The sequence below is a fragment of the Denticeps clupeoides genome, chromosome 1, assembly GCF_900700375.1.
Source record: "Denticeps clupeoides chromosome 1, fDenClu1.1, whole genome shotgun sequence".
NCBI lineage: Eukaryota > Metazoa > Chordata > Actinopteri > Clupeiformes > Denticipitidae > Denticeps > Denticeps clupeoides.
The window spans coordinates 19,772,093-19,780,412 of record NC_041707.1 but is presented as its reverse complement, the minus strand read 5'-3'; the positions used below and the strand labels follow the sequence as shown (position 1 = coordinate 19,780,412).

Below are 8,320 nucleotides of genomic sequence, written 5' to 3'. Positions count from 1 at the left end.
TTTCCTGGTCAGTGGGGAACTGTCTTGTTATTTGGGTACTTGGAAATTATTGCACCATCAGGAGATTGAGAATACAATTACAACAGCGTGTGATAAATATGGCATTTTATTCCTTTCATTTCATAATAGAAAATTTTCACTTCTGATTCAAAGTTAACAAATTGTAGTGTGACTATGTTTTCCATGAAGCATTAGGGCAAAATCAGATAAAAGCATATACTGTTGGGTCAAGCTACTCACACTGTTAGAATACCAAAATATTTGGGGTCTCGTTTATAACCTTTGTGTATGCACAAAATTGACCTGCATAACCGTTGCATCCTCATAAAAACTCACATAAATGATGCATATGTCTCATGGGGAGCAGTGTGTGTGGATGGTGCTTTGCTCAGTGGCACCTCAGTGGCACCATTGAGATTTGAAAAGAGGGATTTCGCTCCCTCTATTGGCCAAGATGCCACTGAAAATAGCACCGTCCCCACACACTGCTCCCCGGCGCCTGTCATGGCTGCCCACTGTTTTTAACTGGGTTAAAAACAGAGGACATATTTCTTTGTGTGCACTGTGTGCTGTGCTGTGTATCCCAGTGACAATGAATTCACTTTCATGTTTGGGACTTGAACCAGCAACATTCCGCTTATGGGTCTGTTTCCTTACTCGTCGGGTCACCACTTCTGGATTTTCCTCTGCTTCCAATGTGTTCATATTGATTGTGTAGTGTGAGCAGTCAGATCACATGACAGTACAATGTGGGCACATAAATCTTGAGGTTTTTTTGCATGTCATTTATTGGTACAGTTTGAGATGGGTGTTTACCCCACGGCAGGAAACAACCAGGGAAAAATTGCAGTGTATGCTTAAATCTAGTGATCAGAGCTGGGCTTTTAAAGCTGTACTTGTCAGGTCAGGCTCAGGCCAAATTCTGTTGGGTTCAACATTTTTATTTCTTTTTGTTAATCACCCTGCTACTGTAACCACCACATTTTTTTCAGTTTTCCACTTCACCCACAAGCACATATATTTCAGTTCCATGTGCAAATCTATGTGTGAACAATCACAGGTAGAGTTCAATTTATAAAGTGTATGTTGTGTGCGGGTGTGCGTGCACATGTTTTCATTGTGTGCCTCATTTTCATCTTTTGATCATATGTACACTATTAGTTCTTCACAATTTTTTTATAAATGTAACCCCCGATGAGGTTAGATCTCCTGTATACTACACAGGCACTTTAACCAACTAAGCCATGGCACCAAATTCTCTATATATTGTATTTTTTATATATTGTTTTTTGCTTTTCTGTCAAATTGTAGTGGCGCATAGTTCTAAAAAAGGTTCAATTCAATTCCTCTAAATCAGGCATAGTTTTTGTTCATGGCAAAGGTGTCTGTTGGAACTAACAGTTTATGGCATTTCTATCAAGTTGTAATGGTATCTATTTTTTTTTTTTTCGTTTTTTTTAATAAATGAAGGCACCGCTGTGATTTGAACCCAGGATTTCCTTTTTACAAGACTGGCACTTAAATCAACTAAGCCATGGTGCTAAAGGCCTTGCATATTGTTTTCTGGTTATAACGGCATAGGGTTCACAAGGTGTCCTTGAAAGCTTGAGCAATTTTAAGGAACATCAGTTCAAAGGCAGGCAACACTGGCATTCAATCGCAGGATCTTTGGATTAGTAGACAGACACTTTAACTAACTAAGCCATGGCGTCAAAGCCATTGTACATTATTTCTCATTTCATCATAGAGTGCTGTTTTTTGATTACAAGAGCATAGGGTTCAGATAGTTTCCTTGAAGGCTTGAGCATTTTTAATAAAAAGCTCTCCAAAGGCAGGCACTGCTGGGATTTGAACCCAGGAGCTTCGGTTTCCTTTACAGGCACCTTAACCAACTAAGCCATGGCCCCAAAGCCAGTGCAAATTTAAGAAAAATCTGTCCGAAGTTGAAGTTTCACTGTCCCTTTCAGCTATACATGTTAGAAATAAAATTTCTCTGGAACCTTGTGCTAACATTTAAACAATTCGTTTAATTAGACAAAGTTACATACTGACATAAAGTGCACATGTGCGACACAGACAGTCTGGGCTACATAAAGTGTGGGAATGTAAATGGGACACAGGCAGTGCAAGAGTAACATTTAACAAAAAAAATGTACACAATGAGACAGACAGCACTTAACAGGTGAAATGAATAATAAATGTGTGAATTAAAATAGTGCAAATATTGCTGTGCAAAATGGAATGGTGCATTAATAGATCTCCACACAAGAACCTTTGATGTTAGGTGGAGAGTGGTCAACAGTCATCTTCTTCGTCTTGTCCATGTTCAGAAACAAATTGTTGACCTTACACCAGTCCATCAGTCGTTGCGCCTCCATGATGTGGTTGGAGTTATGCATCGCTGCACAGTCGTGGGTCATCAGGGTGAACAGCATTGGACTGAGCCCTGATGAGCTCCAGTGCTCAGTCTGGTGGTGCTGGAGATGCTGTTCCCGAACCGAACAGACTGAGGTCTCTCAGTCAGGAAGTCCAAGATGCAGTTGCAGTGGGAGGTGTTGAGTCCCAGTAGGCTCAGCTTCTCGACCAGGTGCTGAGGAATGATGGAGTTGAATGCTGAACTGAAGTCTATGAACTGCATGCGTATGTGTCCTTATTCTCCAGATGGGTGAGGGTCAGATGCATGGTGGTGGTGATGTCATCGTCTGTGAAGCGAATTGCAGTGGCTCCAGGGTAGAGGGCAGCAGGGTCTTCATATGTTTCATAACCAGCCTCTCAAAATGTTGCTGTCAAAATGTAAATGTTGCTTTTGTTTTGGTTATAACAGTATAAGGTTCACATTGTTTCTTTGAAAGATTCAGCAATTTTAAGAGAAATACGCCAAATGAAGGCACCACTGGGATTCAAACCCAGGATCTCCTGTTTACTAGACAGGCACTTTAACCAACTAAGCTACGGCACCAAAGTCAGTGGAAGTGTTTTCACGATTAAGAAATTTCAGAAAAAATTGTCCAAACGCAAGCACCACCGGGGCTCGAACCAAAGATCTCCTGTTTACTAGACAGGCACTTTAACCAACTAAGCCATAGCACCAAAAGCACTGTAAACACTATATACATAGAGCGCTGTATTTGCTTTTAAAAACAGTGGCTTCACAAGGTCTTACTTGAAAGATTCAGTAATTTTAAGAAAAGTTACTCCAAATGAAGGCACCACTGGGATTCGAACCCAGGATCTCCTGTTTACTAGACAGGCACTTTAACCAACTATGCCATGGCGCCAAAGTTAGTGAAGGTATTACCTTAATTCCTCAAAGAGAGCTGTGCATGCTCACTCTACCCTGGAAGTGGGTCCCTCTCTGTAGCACTCCTTCCCAATGTTTGTTCCTTTCTTTTTTCTCTCTCTCCTATAGTTTTTTTGTGTCTGGAGTTTTTCTTTGTGTGCAGTAGGGTCAAGTGTGCTGGCTGTCAACTAAAGGTCCTGTCAAACCCCATTGAGACATACTGTATGTAATTTTGTGCTATTTAAGATTTAAATGTTGCTTTTGTTTTGGTTATCACAGAATAAGGTTCACATTGTTTCTTTGAAAGATTCAGCAATTTCAAGAAAAATTACTCAAAATAAAGGCAGCACTAAAATTCAAACCCAGTATCTCCTGTTTACTAGACAGGCACCTTAACCAACTAAGCCACGGCACCAAAAAGGCGGTAATAGTTATATACATAGAGAGCTGGTTATAACAGCATTAGCTTAAAAAGGTCTTATTTGAAATAATCAGCATTTTTAAGAAAAATTACTCCAAATGAAGGTGCAACTGGGATTCAAACCGACGACCTCCTGTTTACTAGACAGGCACTTTAACCAACTAAGCCACGGCGCCAAAGTCAGTGGAAGGGTTTCCACGATTAAGAAATTTCAGAAAAAATTGTCCAAACGAAAGCACCACCGGGGCTCGAACCAAAGATCTCCTGTTTACTAGACAGGCACTTTAACCAACTAAGCCAAAGCACCAAAAGCACTGTAAACACTATATACATAGAGCGCTGTATTTGCTTTTAACAACATTGGCTTCACAAGGTCTTACTTGAAAGATTCAGTAATTTTAAGAAAAGTTACTCCAAATGAAGGCACCGCTGGGATTCGAACCCAGGATCTCCTATTTACTAGACAGGCACTTTAACCAACTAAGCCACGGCACCAAAGACAGTGGAAGAGTTTTCTTATTTCATCTTGGAGACCTTTGCATGCTCACTCTACCCTGGAAGGGGGTCCCTTTTTAAACAACTAAGGTACAGTACTGAAACAACTGCAAGATTTATCTTTCTTTTCTTGCTTATAACAGTATTAGCTTCACAAGGTCATATTTGAAAGGTTCAGCAATTTTAAGAAAAGTTTGTCCAAACGCAGGCACCACTGGGATTCCAACCCAGGATCTTATGTTTAATACACTGGTGCTTTAACCAAACAATCCAAGCCAAAAAATGCTCAATTGCTTGTATATTATTTGGTCGGTGGAAAGCTGTTGGTTTTCTATGGAGTTCAAGGCCTATTGCAATTCTAACATATTGTAAAGAATTTTAGTTTTTTTAAATAAATGAAGGCACCACTGGGATTCGAACCCAGGATCTCCTGTTTACTAGAGAGGCACTTTAACTAACTAAGCCATGGCGCCAAAGTTAGTGAACGTGTTACCTTAATTCCTCAAAGAGAGCTGTTCATGCTCACTCTACCCTGGAAGTGGGTCCCTCTCTGTAGCACTCCTGCCCAATGTTTGTTCCTTTCTTTTTTCTCTCTCTCCTATAGTTTTTTTGTGTCTGGAGTTTTTCTTTGTGTGCAGTAGGGTCAAGTGTGCGGGCTGTCAACTAAAGGTCCTGTCAAACCCCATTGAGACATACTGTATGTAATTTTGTGCTATATAAGATTTAAATGTTGCTTTTGTTTTGGTTATAATAGTATAAGGTTCACATTGTTTCTTTGAAAGATTCAGCAATTTCAAGAAAACTTACTCAAAATGAAGGCAGCACTAAAATTCAAACCCAGTATCTCCTGTTTACTAGACAGGCACCTTAACCAACTAAGCCACGGCACCAAAAAGGCGGTAATAGTTATATACATAGAGAGCTGGTTATAACAGCATTAGCTTCAAAAGGTCTTATTTGAAATAATCAGCATTTTTAAGAAAAATTACTCCAAATGAAGGCGCCACTGGGATTCAAACCGAGGACCTCCTGTTTATTAGACAGGCACTTTAACCAACTAAGCCACGGCGCCAAAGTCAGTGGAAGAGTTTCCACGATTAAGAAATTTCAGAAAAAATTGTCCAAACGCAAGCACCACCGGGGTTCGAACCAAAGATCTCCTGTTTACTAGACAGGCACTTTAACCAACTAAGCCAAAGCACCAAAAGCACTGTAAACACTATATACATGGAGTGCTGTATTTGCTTTTAACAACATTGGCTTCACAAGGTCTTACTTGAAAGATTCAGTAATTTTAAGAAAAGTTACTCCAAATGAAGGCACCGCTGGGATTCGAACCCAGGATCCCCTGGTTACTAGACAGGCACTTTAACCAACTAAGCCACGGCACCAAAGACAGTGGAAGAGTTTTCTTATTTCATCTTGGAGACCTTTGCATGCTCACTCTACCCTGGAAGGGGGTCCCTTTTTAAACAACTAAGGTACAGTACTGAAACAACTGCAAGATTTATCTTTCTTTTCTTTTCTTGCTTATAACAGTATTAGCTTCACAAGGTCATATTTGAAAGGTTCAGCAATTTTAAGAAAAATTTGTCCAAACGCAGGCACCACTGGGATTCCAACCCAGGATATTGTGTTTAATACACTGGTGCCTTAACCAAACAATCCAAGCCAAAAAATGCTCAATTGCTTGTATATTATTTGGTCGGTGGAAAGCTGTTGGTTTTCTATAGAGTTCAAGGCTTATTGCAATTCTAACATATTGTAAAGAATTTTAGTTTTTTTAAATAAATGAAGGCACCACTGGGATTCGAACCCAGGATCTCCTGTTTACTAGCGAGGCACTTTAACTAACTAAGCCATGGCGCCAAAGTTAGTGAAGGTGTTACCTTAATTCCTCAAAGAGAGCTGTGCATGCTCACTCTACCCTGGAAGTGGGTCCCTCTCTGTAGCACTCCTTCCCAATGTTTGGTCCTTTCTTTTTTCTCTCTCTCCTATAGTTTTTTGTGTCTGGAGTTTTTCTTTGTGTGCAGTAGGGTCAAGTGTGCGGGCTGTCAACTAAAGGTCCTGTCAAACCCCATTGAGACATACTGTATGTAATTTTGTGCTATATAAGATTTAAATGTTGCTTTTGTTTTGGTTATAATAGTATAAGGTTCACATTGTTTCTTTGAAAGATTCAGCAATTTTAAGAAAACTTACACAAAATGAAGGCAGCAATAAAATTCAAACCCAGTATCTCCTGTTTACTAGACAGGCACCTTAACCAACTAAGCCACGGCACCAAAAACGTGGTAATAGTTATATACATAGAGAGCTGGTTATAACAGCATTAGCTTCAAAGGGTCTTATTTGAAATAATCAGCAATTTTAAGAAAAATTACTCCAAATGAAGGCACCACTGGGATTCGAACCAAGGACCTCCTTTTTACTAGACAGGCACTTTAACCAACTAAGCCACGGCGCGAAAGTCAGTGGAAGGGTTTCGACGATTAAGAAATTTCAGAAAGAATTGTCCAAACGAAAGCACCACCGGGGCTCGAACCAAAGATCTCTTATTTTCTAGACAGGCACTCTAACCAAATAAGCCATAGCACCAAAAGCACTGTAAACACTATTTACATAGAGCGCTGTATTTACTTTTAACAACATTGGCTTCACAAGGTCTTAATTGAAAGATTCAGTAATTTTAAGAAAAGTTACTCCAAATGAAGGCACCGCTAGGATTCGAACCCAGGATCTCCTGTTTACTAGACAGGCACTTTAACCAACTAAGCCACTGCGCCAAAGACAGTGGAAACGTTTTCTTATTTCATCATGGAGAGCTTTGCATGCTCACTCTACCCTGGAAGGGGGTCCCTTTTTAAACAACTAAGGTACAGTACTGAAACAACTGCAAGATTTATCTTTCTTTTCTTTTCTTGCTTATAACAGTATTAGCTTCACAAGGTTATATTTGAAAGGTTCAGCAATTTTAAGAAAAATTTGTCCAAACGCAGGCACCACTGGGATTCCAACCCAGGATCTTGTGTTTAATACACTGGTGCTTTAACCAAACAATCCAAGCCAAAAAATGCTCATTTGCTTGTATATTATTTGGTCGGTGGAAAGCTGTTGGTTTTCTATGGAGTTCAAAGCCTATTGCAATTCTAACATATTGTATAGAATATATATTTTTTTTAAATAAATGAAGGCACCACTGGGATTCGAACCCAGGATCTCCTGTTTACTAGACAGGCACTTTAACCAACTAAGCCACGGCACCAAAGACAGTGGAAGAGTTTTCTTATTTCATCATGGAGAGCTTTGCATGCTCACTCTACCCTGGAACTGGGTCCCTCTCTGTAGCACTCCTTCCCAATGTTTGTTCCTTTCTTTTTTCTCTCTCTCCTATAGTTTTTTTGTGTCTGGAGTTTTTCTTTGTGTGCAGTAGGGTCAAGTGTGCGGGCTGTCAACTAAAGGTCCTGTCAAACCCCATTGAGACATACTGTATGTAATTTTGTGCTATGTAATAAGTAAATGTTGCTTTTGTTTTGGTTATAATAGTATAAGGTTCACATTGTTTCTTTGAAAGATTCAGCAATTTTAAGAAAACTTACTCAAAATAAAGGCAGCACTAAAATTCAAACCCAGTATCTCCTGTTTACTAGACAGGCACCTTAACCAACTAAGCCACGGCACCAAAAAGGCGGTAATAGTTATATACATATAGAGCTGGTTATAACAGCATTAGCTTCAAAAGGTCTTATTTGAAATAATCAGCAATTTTAAGAAAAATTACTCCAAATGAAGGCACCACTGGGATTCGAACCAAGGACCTCCTTTTTACTAGACAGGCACTTAAACCAACTAAGCCATAGCACCAAAAGCACTGTAAACACTATATACATAGAGCGCTGTATTTGCTTTTAACAATATTGGCTTCACAAGGTCTTACTTGAAAGATTCAGTAATTTTAAGAAAAGTTACTCCAAATGAAGGCACCGCTGGGATTCGAACCCAGGATCTCCTGTTTACTAGACAGGCACTTTAACCAACTAAGCCACGGCGCCAAAGACAGTGGAAATGTTTTCTTATTTCATCATGGAGAGCTTTGCATGCTCACTCTACCCTGGAAGGGGGTC

The 8,320-nt window shown here is 39.8% G+C and overlaps 2 non-coding genes across 2 annotated transcripts; both read right to left on the bottom strand.

Moving 5' to 3' along the window:
* Positions 1–5,194: 5,194 nt before the first annotated feature.
* trnai-aau (transfer RNA isoleucine (anticodon AAU)) lies at positions 5,195–5,268 on the bottom strand. Its single transcript has one exon. It is a non-coding gene; the product is annotated as a tRNA-Ile (tRNA).
* A 2,906-nt stretch (positions 5,269–8,174) lies between these two features.
* On the bottom strand, positions 8,175–8,248 carry trnat-agu (transfer RNA threonine (anticodon AGU)). Its single transcript has one exon. It is a non-coding gene; the product is annotated as a tRNA-Thr (tRNA).
* Positions 8,249–8,320: the final 72 nt, after the last annotated feature.